Source organism: Ciconia boyciana, chromosome 2, assembly GCF_034638445.1.
Source record: "Ciconia boyciana chromosome 2, ASM3463844v1, whole genome shotgun sequence".
Lineage (NCBI taxonomy): Eukaryota > Metazoa > Chordata > Aves > Ciconiiformes > Ciconiidae > Ciconia > Ciconia boyciana.
The window spans coordinates 117,812,925-117,825,736 of record NC_132935.1 but is presented as its reverse complement, the minus strand read 5'-3'; the positions used below and the strand labels follow the sequence as shown (position 1 = coordinate 117,825,736).

At 38.1% G+C, this 12,812-nt stretch overlaps 1 protein-coding gene across 9 annotated transcripts in view; it reads right to left on the bottom strand.

Annotated features, from left to right (window-relative positions):
* The window catches only part of CLASP2 (cytoplasmic linker associated protein 2), a 153,328-nt gene that overhangs the window by 78,533 nt on the left and 61,983 nt on the right, over positions 1-12,812 (bottom strand). The gene's annotated exons all lie outside the window — the stretch shown is intronic.

Here is a 12,812-nt window from a genome sequence, read left to right as displayed (position 1 = left end):
TTACTTGTTAGTTTTCATTCATAACCTTTACTTATTCTTGTCCTTCAAGCACCCCGGTTAGACAGACTGAGAGAGACATCTGCAAGCCTAAGTTACACTTCAGGAAGCTGGCGAGAATCTACCAAACATAACAAACAGACTTGATATGGAAGTAAATCACAGCAGCTGAAGCACCTCTGAGTCTTACGGTGGGTTTGTGGTTTTGGTTTGTTTTGGGGTGGTTTTTTTTGGGGTTTTTTTGGTTTTTTGTTTTTTTTTTTTGTTTTTTTGGTTTTTTGTATACTTAAGTTCAATGAGTATGGGGATGGAGACAAAGGAAACAAACCCCTTGCTTCCTGCAGACTACTAAGAGAGATGACATCTTCAAAAGTTAAATTTAAGGATTTCTAACATTTTGTGAGGCCCTAGGAGTCTTTTTTTTGAATAAAGTTTTTTCCAGTCACAAGGCATTGTGAATAGCTCAACACCAGAAACGGTACTGTATGCAAGTGAAGAAATTACCCAGTCTTTTGCAGAATCAGTTTTCTCACCCAGGAATTAATTCCTGCGGTTGAGTTCTTTCCCTCTTCCGACTGAAACATCTGAAATCTTTCCATCATATCACAATGACTTTGGACTGCTCACTTGCTCTACCACCTTGATGTTCTCCCCACTATTATCTACAAAGCTGTGCATGATGGGATGACAAAACAATGGGACAACACTATATGGGAGAATAAAGATATCATGAGAGTGATACCAGACTAGTATTTTTGTTTTGAAACAAAGAACTGTTTAATCAAAGCATGCTTAACTGTTTAATAAAGCATACAAGCAGTAGTCTAAAAATAAAAAATTGCTCAACTTGTATTTGGTAGCCACTCTTTACTACTCTGATTCAGTTTTTTCTGCTTCTGTGGGTCTTTTGACTAAAATTACAGAACAAAAATTTCCCTGTGAAAAAAGGGCATTTCAAAACCGGTACAGAAACTTAGGAGTAACACAAACTCTAAAACTTTGTTTCACTTTTTGTTCATAAATGCTTTTCTCAACACACTTCCCTATAAAAAAATTACTATTTTCTGACACAACGCGCATCACAAATTAAGTGTTAGTAAACTTTGAAAAGAGTACTGTTATACAAATGTTTTTTATCCCTCAGAATTCTCTAATTGCATGCAGTAACAGTATCTTACTAAGCAACACATCCAGAGTAAGATGATGTGGATTACAATTTTTTTCTGAAAGAAACAAAAAAACCCAAACCCTAAAGGTACACCCACATCTCAACTAATTCAAAAGCTTCACTTCTTATCTACCAGACACTGAAGCAGAAGAAAATGCAGATCGTTCTGGATTAAAAGGAAAAAAAAAAAAAGTACTGTTACCCTTTTGGCTTTGTAGGATAATGAACAATCAGCTGTACATTAGGAACTGACAGCAGCTTCAGCTCAGCATAGGACAAGTGGACAGGATAAGCTCAAGTACTTACTCAGCTTTTTGTATAACAGGCTGACTGGCAACTCCCACTCACTCCTACTGACCCCCCTCATTCTAGCACTAGTACAGCTGAATAGTAAATCATGATGGGGAGTGGCTAAACTGAGAATAAAATAAACTGGCCAAGAAGCATGGTTTCAATGAGGCAAGTTCCCTGGCCTGCTTCAGTGCGGGGCCGTATAAACACTGTGCTAGCACAATCCAGTGGATGACAGGATACAAATAAGTTAGAGACAGGGAAGGAAATTACTCCAGGTAGCTTGAACAGTACAGCTGCTGAAAGCCTAAGTATAGGCTGAAGGGAGTAGAGCAATACTCAAACAAAATGAACTCAAGCAAGGACAAGCGCAAAGGCAACCTAGTGGAATGGACAGCCTATCTCACTAAATGCAAGGAGGTGTGTGGGGGGGAAATCTAAAGAAAATTTTGATACCAAAAAAAAAAAAAAGGCAAACACACCCACACACGCTACAAATAAATTAATACTTTACAGCGACCAATTTTTGCAATCCCTATCAACAACAAAGACACAAAATCTAATTGTTTGTGAACAGAGTTCTTTAGTGTGGTCCTTGCAATGGACCATTGACAGAGACAGTGCGCAATAACCAAATTCTGTTCCTAGCCCTAATGGACAGATGTTGCAAAGGTCATATTTAATCCTTTCTTTGAATATACATTCTGCTGTTTGTTAGTTGCTGAAACTAGGATTTTTCCTGAATCTTCTGCAGTTCTCAGATAGTCTTTGCAAAATCTACTTATTTAGCCTTGGATTAGCCCTTATTACTATTTGATAAAACTGACAGCATACTTTTAAAATGGTATATGTTGGGGGGTGAGGAAGTTACCAGTGCTTCATGATCTGAATTACCACCTCTGAGATAGCAAAGGTGAATTTTAAGATTATGATTCTGATAAAGTCCTATGTATAGACTAAATTTCAGTGGCTCAGTAAGGAATCTCTATCTTTCCAGGTATCGTAAGATTACTACTGCAGTTAATACAACAGTCAAGATGAACCAAATGTTTGGAATAAGTAGCTGAAGATTGAGCGTCTCCGGAAATTCCCTCCATGTTTTAACTTACTGGGTCATCTAAAGCAATTTGATATACTGTATACACACTTTGACATATTAACAGAATACAGGAAAACTGGTAGTCTTACCTCAATTCTGTCAACGTTCTAAATGTTCTTATTTCCATGTTTGAAAGAATAATCTTTCTATTTTAACTGAAAAACTTGAATAAGAAAAACTCCCATAAGACAAGCAAAGAACTATTCTTCAGTCTCAAATATCTGGATAAAGCACAAAGGTGTTCTTTCATCAGGTGATGAAGAGTCACTGAACATGGATGCCTTCAGCTTGCCTGCTTAAGTTAGGAAAACATTTGAAAGCAACGAAGACGTAGCACTTGCTCTTATAAAAACCACTTTGATCAACATTAGACAAGGTGGATTTTTTTTGTAAACAAGGCAGATTTACTTTTATATAGTTACACTGGTAAATCCTCTAGGATGGATATAATCGACTAATTTAAATAAAATTATGTTGGTGTAATAACTTATACCAAGTTCTACTCACAGCATAAATTGTATCAGACAATGCATAATTGTCCTGGCGTAACCGTTAGCGTCATTTACTGGCTTTGCTATACAAGTTAAGAAACAGATCATGCTGCTAATTGCCACAGCTCTGCCAATAAAACTTAGGGGAAGACCAAACCATAAAGAGCTGTAGTGATCTTAGTTTAGACAAAAATTTTAAATCGGCAGAAATCTAGCTGCCTTGTGTCTGTTTTCTGAGGAAAAAAGAAACAACAATTGCATCTGGAAACAAATAACTCCCCATCCTCAAAAATCTCTCTGTTATTATAAACTTGTCTATATTCCCAGTGCTTTTGCAAGCACATGCCTTGCCTACCAGAGAAACCTCACAAATAAAACATGGGAAACCACTGGGAGATTACCTTATTGGGAGGGGAGAGAGGAGGGGGAGAGAAGAGAGAAGAGGAACAGCAGAAGGAACATGTACCACTCTCTTAAGCCATTGCAGTTCATTATTTATTAACTTAAGCTAAAATGCCTCTGAGTTAAGCTGAACTGCCTTTGACAAAGTCACCAGGCAGACAGTTAGGATCAGTAATCAGTTGCTCCAACACAAGTCACCAGAGTTTTTCGAAGTAAGTTTCAGAAATAAAATATGTTTTTAAATCATCAGATACAACATTAAACCCAAATAAGCCTTTTTTTGGCAGAACCTTAACTGACAAAGCCTTCACATTGGTTTAAACCAGCTTAGAAGACAATTCAAGTTATAACCAAGTAACTTAGTGGAGTAGAAAAGCCTTCGCTAGAAAGCCCACTTTAAGGAAAACTGACAGATGAATTCTGTCATGTTCAGCCCCAGTGACTGACATTCATTCTGAACTGACTTGTCCACCTCAGCTCCTCCAATGCCAAAAGTCATTGTCCCTGAGGCACCCAGAAAATCATTCAAGCTGAAACAGCTGCACAAACTGAACAAAATAGCAAAACACTTTAAAATACCTTCATAATACCTTCTATTCCTTACTTTATTGCCTCCATTAGAAACTTGGTGGACATAGTTAGAGAACTTCCCCAGAGATCCCACCTGTATTGCGCGTCATTCATTAAAACATTCCTCCTACATGCCACAGACATTGCATATGAACAGAAGTTTCCACCCAGCAAGTGTGCTGTCTCTGAGGACCAAGATGCTAAGCAGATCTCTCCATACGATTACTCGCTCAGGAAAGAACAGGGGCAGAAGGGACAAGAAGAAATTAGGAGTGAACTATGCTTACAAGGAAGAAGGTGGTGGAAGGTGTTTATTAGGATAGCACATCTCAATCCTTGAAGTGTGCCACATTAGTCAGGAGCAAATACAGGACTCATGTACTAAGAGGAAGCACAAAATAATTCTTATGTGGACTGAAGATCACTGCACTAGCATGCATACCTTAAAGTCTGGAGCTGCTCTTAAGCATGAAAATTCCTTTGGAATTGTGTACTGAAAATTACATTATCTGAGAAATTTAGTCTGTAGTATTTGAAGCTGATTCCTAATACTGAATGCACAGTTTCAACAACTTCAGCCTCAATTCCTATGTAGCACAGTTTCACAGGTATGAAAGATTAATAATACTACCTCTTATTTTCACAGGCATGCTATGGAGATCAATTAAATTCACAAGCATTTGTGAAGCATAAAGAAAATATGACAACTATACAACAAAGAAATTAATAGTGTTTTACTTAGTATGAGGTTTGGACAGCATACATTAGATAAGACCAAACCCTGGGTGTGGAGAAAAACAAGAAGTTCATGAGCAGCACAAATACAGATACCTGATTTCTTTTATGCTTATCTCACCATTGATTAATGTCTGTTTCTACTCAACTGGAAGCTCATACAATCATCTTTGAACTCAGGCACAATGTTCGTGCTCACACAGTAATCTTTCAAAGCACTCACGTACTACTTTTCTCTATTGGCACTCATTTTTCACAAATACTTAAAAGAACATACATTTGAGACCCTGGATCATTCGTCCAGTTTCAAGAAGTGAGCTTTAAAATTATGCTAATTTTATGAGCATGACAGTATTAGTCTTATTTTCAGTTTTTAATATTGCTTTCTACTACCCTAATACTTGCATTTTACTTTAATTTGTTCCTAGTTTACACCTGAATAGGGAAAATCGCACTGATTATTTTACATTACAGAAATTACTGAGAACAACCAGGAACACAAACAGGTAATTTGTATCATCTATAATTTGTTTCGCAAAACAGACTGGTTTGTGATACTGTGATTTTTTTGGAGTTGTTGTGCTGTGATAGTTTCAGAAAAATAGTATTTTCGTTACTGTTGTCAGTTCTCTTCAACTGTGCATTCTTTTCTGAAACGATTTAAACAGATACTATATTAAGAGCAGTTAGAACTAACATTGCCTTTCATTGCAAGCTACACAATTACAGTTTTTACATGTTTTAGACAACACATTTTTATCTTTACTCCTAAAAGTTCACTAGTACAAGACAGAAGGTTGAAGTGATTTGATTTTAATGTATTGTTTTCTTTTATATTTTTAAGAACATTTCATTTATTTGTTGCAAGCAATATTTGCACCTTTCATGAAAATTCTCTACTCAAATTATAAAAATGATTTGCATCTTATGCTTCTACATTCCCTGCTTCTCCATTTGAGAGCATATACAATTGTCCAAAGAAATGAAACAGGTTTCTCCAAGACACTTCTCCTCCCCCCAGCCCTACAAAGAGGAATCACACCTGCTACTTTGCAAAGCAGCAACGCAGGAATGTTTTGGAATGGTTGTCTTTGCTTACTCTGGAACACAGCCACAGTCCATAAGGACTCAAAGCAGCACGGTCAGCTGATTGCAGCCCCAGCTTCCTCCTCCCTCTTTTTCCTTCTGGATTCACCCATACAAAAATATAAACAAATTGCTTCCCTTTCTTACTGCTTGAAAAAAAATCAGTATTCAATGTTATCAAACTAAACAAGGGGTAGGTTGTCTTCCTTATTCTCATCACTGCCTGGTACTACCATGATCGCTAGTAGGACTTTTGGGACTACAACACAGGGAGATGTCAAAAAAAGGTTACACAGCACGATAAGCTCTTCTCCCCAGACCTCTTAATTTCTGCTCCACTGTTACTCTTTTCCAATTTTATCCATTTGTAAGCCACCTTCTAGTCTATGAGCCTTTTGAGAGAAGACTATCAGATACAGTATCATGCTTATACCAACATAATAAATCCTACAATCTAATTGAAGCTTCTAGAAATCAGTGCGAAATAAACTAAAGTAGTACGAACTATCTGCCAACTGTCCTTGGGTGACGCGCAGAAAACAGAGAGACTAATGAACAGTAATTATGAATACATATTCTCCAAAGGTGTTATGTATAGGTATGTGTACACATATGTGTGTAGGCAAAGAAGGGCAATGAACCTGGTGAAGGGTCTAGAGCAGAAGTCTGATGAGGAGCAGCTGAGGGAACTGGGGTGGTTTAGTCTGGAGGAAAGGAGGCTCAGGGGAGACCTTCCCACTCTCTACAACTACCTGAAAGGAGGTTGCAGCGAGGTGGGCGTCGGTCTCTTCTCCCAGGTAACAAGCGATAGGACAAGAGGAAATAGCCTCAAGTTGTGCCGGGGAGGTTTAGATTGGATATTAGGAAAAATTTCTTCACTGAAAGGCTTGTCAAGCACTGGAACAGGCTGCCTGGGGCGTGGTTGAGTCACCATCCCTGGAGGTATTTGAAAGAGGTGCAGATGTGGTGCTTAGGGACATGGTTTAGTGGTGGACTTGGCAGTGCTAGGTTAACGGTTGGACTTGATGATCTTAAAGGTGTCTTCCAACCTAAACGATTCTGTGATTCTATATTTATAATTTATCATGTTTATTTATTTTCATTCAGATTCCTCATTAAGGTTGATCTTCCAATCCATGTGCTGAGGCTAGCTGCAAAGGAAAGTATCTGTTAGAGGAATGGACAAGCACTGACAATAGCCAAGGAAAACAGACCACTGATCATGTGCAAGGAAACTCTCTCCTGAAGTGCCTTTCAGGGGAATAAACAACAACAAAATCCAACAACTCTCAGAGAACCTGTAAAGTTGGAAGACCACCTACTTCCCCGAATACTGGGTTAGGTTAAAATAGCAGCAGTTCACGACTGCAGGATTGCTACCCAGCAATTCCATGGGCAAGGATCTCTCAGGAAGGAAGTTAATTGACATTCACTGCAGGGACAAGGAAGCAAACAGGTATTCTGTAAACAAATTCTCCGATTCAGACTCTGATACACCAGGCTGATCTCAAAGGCTGCTCAGAAAGACAAAAAGGCTGATTTCAGCTGGGAACTTGCAGAAAAATCCTTGAATTTCACAACAACCTGGAAACCAACAAGGGAAGCAAGGGCCACAGAATGTCAAGGATGTTTTGCTGACCAAGATTATCTCAGAGCAGTTTTATGTCATACAAATGGCCAATACAGAATAATGGAAAGAAAAAAAAATAAATCCTAATTTATTTTACATGATGAATACAGCACTTTGGAAATCACTTAATGAGGGCTAAACAAATAATAGAGGAAAGACCCCTGAACTTATTTTCTGCGGAACTCAAAAGTTAAAAAAAACAAAATAAAACAAAACAAACCACCCAAACTTGGGCACTGATTACTATGAAGCTTTTTTTGTGCAAGTACACAGAACTGTCTTCGTGAGTCTGAAGACAATCAATACAGCAAGCACGAGTTTACTCTGTTTCAAGTCCATTCACTAACAATTTGTATTTACAATTCCACAATTAATGAAGCCCTTTTAACAAAAATGTTTAACTACAGTATGTAGTTTTAATGAGGTTAACTTCACCTGGCTAAGATTTCAGAAGGCAAGTATCCATTTTTCAGTACCACATTTGTTTTATGCAGAGCTTTTCCATTTAGACTGTTTCCTACTAAAGCCTCTAAACACTTTGAAATGTCTTCTACTAGGAAATAGAGGCTAAAGAAGCAAGTCAACACCATTTTAATACTTCTCAGCAAAGAGCTGTATTGCTATTACTGAGAAGGAAAAAAAAAGCATTATGATGCTGACAGAACACACTATAGACAGATACACAAGCTATACTTAAATTTCCTAAAGTTGGGAATAGCTTCCTACAGCTAAGAATCTGTCCCTGTAGCCAATAAAAACATGCATGGTGTTGTTATAGTTCTCACAGCCTTCTTTTGCCAAAACTGTTCACCTGGTTCACCCAAGTTTTCCAGTTACTTAATTTCTACCTAAAAGGAGGTATTTTTAATGTTTTTTTGAGCAATCATCAAACTTTAGGAGGCCTTTTTTAACTTTAACGATTAAGATCATCCTAAAACTGAGGGTTGTTTCAAATAATGCAGCATCAAACCTCAAAGTGGCACAGTTGCAGTTTTCATTGAGGACCAGATCCTCTGAACAGTTTAAGAAAAGAAGGCAACATCACAATTTTTGTGTTGGAAAAAAAAATACTTGTTGCATGCACACATTTTTGTTTTAACAGAAAAAAACCCAAAACTCTATGTCCTAGGGTTTTCACTACATATTCTTCACACTTGGCATCAACAACATTCTTACTTCAAAATATCTTTTTAAACAGCAGTTACAATAATTCTGACATTTGAATTGATAACATCCCCTCTGCTGTTTTGTCACTGGATGATTCATCCTAAAGCTACATAGGTTGTTTCAAAAAGTGTAACATCCTTATTAGTGTTAAACAGTAAGCAACATGTAATAACGCTAGTAGGCCAATACACTATACATTAAAAAAGCCAATGAACCGCAGGTAAAAATACATGATGCAGTATCTTCCCATTGAAGACAACTGCAAAAAGTAGAAAGTCCACATTGTTTCAAATTACAACATTAAAAATGATGTTCCAGCCCTACAGAGCTTCTCGTAAAACATACAACAGAAAGTTAATACGAACTTTTGTCATGATTGGGTTTCATCAGCAAGCTTTTCTTCCAAATGCCACATGGCTCTATTGAAGTATCATTATTCCTACATTTAATCCATTTTAAAGACTACAGACTTAAATTGACATTTTGGGAAAAGAAAGGAGGCCAGTCATCTTGTTGAGGTACAGACTGAAGTTTCTTACTAGTATCTAGACTACATAAAGCTTCTGAATAGTATACAAGCAAACAATTCCCTAGAAGACTTGCAACAGGGAGCCCACATTTGCAAGAGAGCCCGCCAAAGCCCTGTAAGAGATCCTGAACAGCGCAGGGACAAGAATATAGCTCATTTGGCTAACATACTCAACTTATGTCTTTTTCTACTGTAAATTATGGTGTCCCTTACAATTGAAAAGCTGCCTGCCATACTGCCAAGAAAGAGCCCATGAGTATCCATTTCTGGAAGGGCAGAACACACACTGTGTCCGTTCTAAGCAAGGCCTTAGAGCAAAGGGGTATTTCCAGAGGCTCTGCCACTTGAATGAAGAGCTGAAAGCAAGTGTGTCAGAAGTAAGTAGATCAGCTGTGCATTTCCTGGCAAAAGACTAACTCGGGAAAGTGTATTGACCACAGAATAAGAAATATGCCAAACAAAGCACCGCCCCATTAAGTTGAAGACCTATCACTTCTCATTCATCACAAGCAAGACGGTCAGTGTCTGAACACCTCCCAGCAGTAAAGTCAGATGAGAAACAGACTGCTGGATTTCTTACTCTCAGGGCAGTACCCTGCTGAGGCTGCCTGCTCTGATACTCTTCTGGCAAGCTGTCTTCTACAGACTTAATCACACCTGTCAGCAAATGCACAAGTTCTACAAGCTCTCCCATCCCTACAGCCAACAGGAAAAGATCTTGCACAGTCATTCCCAGCACAAGGAGAGCGAATTCCAGCCTAAGCAGGACACTGCTATTGCTGATGTACATAGCTGTTTCACCTGCCTTCCTGGACAGTGACTTTGCATTTCCAGTGCCACCAAAATACATTTCCTACATTAAATGGAAAGTGCCCAACACAGTAAAAAAAAAAAAAGTCTTTTTGCATATTGGATGGGTCCTTTCACTTGAACAGAGTATCTGGTCAGTGGTGGAATTATCAGTTTCTTCAATAAGAAACATCTCCATGGAGTATATAATGAAAAGCCAAGCACACATGCACCTGAGGTATAATTCAGCAGATATCAGTGTAAAAGAAAGTGAGCAGCATGGCTAGAGGTTTAATTTTCTTAGCCTCATGACAGGATAGCCTCCACTCCCTTTTGGAAACAGGAAAAAGCTGCACTTTCTTTATTGTCATCTACAGCTGATAGGAAAAGACATCTTTCTAAAGCAATATCCTAGGAAAAGGATCTCCAGAATGTAAAAGGCACTTTAAATGAATGGAACTTGCAGTAATCTCAGCCTACACTCAGAACAACTTCTACCTGCACTAGCAGTTCTGCCTGGTCACAGAAGCCTGAAGAGAAGAAACTGCAGCAAAGGACTACTTCAGCTGTGGGTCACTGACATGACTTTAGAGATTTTTGTGAAAAGGAAAGAAAAAACAACACAGTTAATGGAGCTGCTGCTACTTTTTCCTCCAAGGCTGAACTGCAACTTCTTACTATGTATACATGTATATATAAAAAAGTCAGAGAAAATTTAGGCAAGCAGGACCAACAGGTGGCAGAACCATGAGGTGAGCAGTTATGAGCCTGAAATACCTGTTAGCCAGTGCTTATGAGGGAAAGGTGAGAAATGACATACCCACCGATTAATGGCTTGGAATGCAGTGGTGAGCAGAAGGGTTTGGGACTGCAGGATATGGCAGAGCCTTAATAAATCAGCAAGAGCAGACAACTTCCAGAACCACAGATTTGCTCCATGAAGATGGCAGCTTTGAGGCTGGAGAAAAATCTCAGGTGTCCTGTACCTGCAGGCATCTGCAAAGCAGACCCTACAGAAAGTGGACGCGAGAGAGCATCAAGGTTTGTTTGTAGGCATAAAGATCCATGAAGTCTCAAGATAAGCAGAACAGGATGCTCTAACTGGATGCTTCAAAGACCATGGTTCTCTGTGGAATCTGATCTCTGGGTCTCTCAACCCAGCACTTTGTCCTGTAATGACCATGTGCTTCTAGACGCTTGCCCTGTTCACATACATTTCTCTAGTAGCCACTTCTGACTGCTGTCAGATGGGACAGTGGACTATACAGACTTCTTGTCTGACCTAGTATCATTGTTCATATGAATAATGTTGTGGGAAACTCCTCACTTCTGGAAGAGACTATGACTTGAATGACTTGTTTAAGAAATATATTTGGCATCTACACTAATGTTCTTTATTAGGCTAGGAGATGCAGGATTTGTAAATACTATGCAGAAGAGTAAGGCGCTCTCAGGTAGCACAGACATTTAACATTTCTATCTGCTAGCAAGCTTGTTACTAGACAGAACTAGTTTAAACACTGGTAACCTCAAAAAAAAAGAAGTATGAAGATGGAGAAAAACATTGAGAGATACAAATAATGAGCAGCAGGAGTAAAATGAAGACTAGCTGCTAAAAATGAAAACAGCGATAATAGCCTTGCTGATCAGTGATGACATATGGAAAATGCTAAAAAGAAAAGACTGAGGGTCAACTCAAGGAAAACTTGAAGGGAAAAAACATCAAAGAAGAATTAAACTAGGAAGCATATCGTTATATGTAATGAAAGAAATCTGGGCACAAGCAGATTAATAGACCTGTAAAAGTTTGTCCGTGGTAGACAGCAAGAGAAAAATGTAGAGGTAGTCGAGAACAACTGAAGACTGAAAGACAAATTTCCACCTTCTAGCCATTTGGTGAAGAATACAAGGCATAACATATTTCCTACAAAATATTAAGGCAAAAATGCTCCATGGCCAAGCACCTGAGCAGTCTGCACAACCACACCATAGATGCACATACAGACAAGCATTCAAAGAACAATTTAATCAACATTATAAAGGCCAGCCAAACATTTAATCCTAAATTTTCAAATTTCTGACTACAGACATATCGACAGAATAAAAAAAGAGGGGAAAGATGCACATGTGAACACTCAACAGTATTTTCCAGAGTTGAAAGGGGATGGTATAAAGCAAGGCACTGAAGCTCTCCGGTTTTGGCATGCCTAAATTTTGTCCTTATTCCATATATTTTTTCATTTTAATTTTTTTAAAGTTTGACAATATACAAAAAGGAGGAAAGACAATGTAATAATTTTTGGTTTTTTTAGTCTCCTTTACTCCTCAATTTTTAGATAAACTGAACAAATCAGTCGAGCAGTTATTCTGTTCTTATTTCCCTTCCCCTGCTCTCCTATCTCCATGTTTTTACTGCAGAGCATGTAAAGTGGAAGTCTACATGTAAAAACAATTTTACACTAAAACACATCTATATTTTAATAAAATATTGTTAAAAGAAGCACATACTGAAAGAAACAGGAATACTGAGCATTCCGTTCTGCTACTACATATTTTAGTCTTACATGCAAAAACCACCATATTTCAGGTTAAAGGAGATGATAGTATTATTAATTTGTGTAACGAATAAATACTAAGAGTCAATTTCAAGAGATAACTTCCTTTAGGAAGTCTTTTAGATGGCACTTTCTGATTCACACTGCTATCAATTTTGAGTTATACTATGACAGTGTTGATCCCGCCCTATGGGAATCTTTTCAATTTATTAGGAATTCTGAAGATCACATCAGAAAAACAATAAATTGTCAAAACATTAGCTGTATCTTATTAACATGAAAATACTTAAGGCAGCTTGTTTG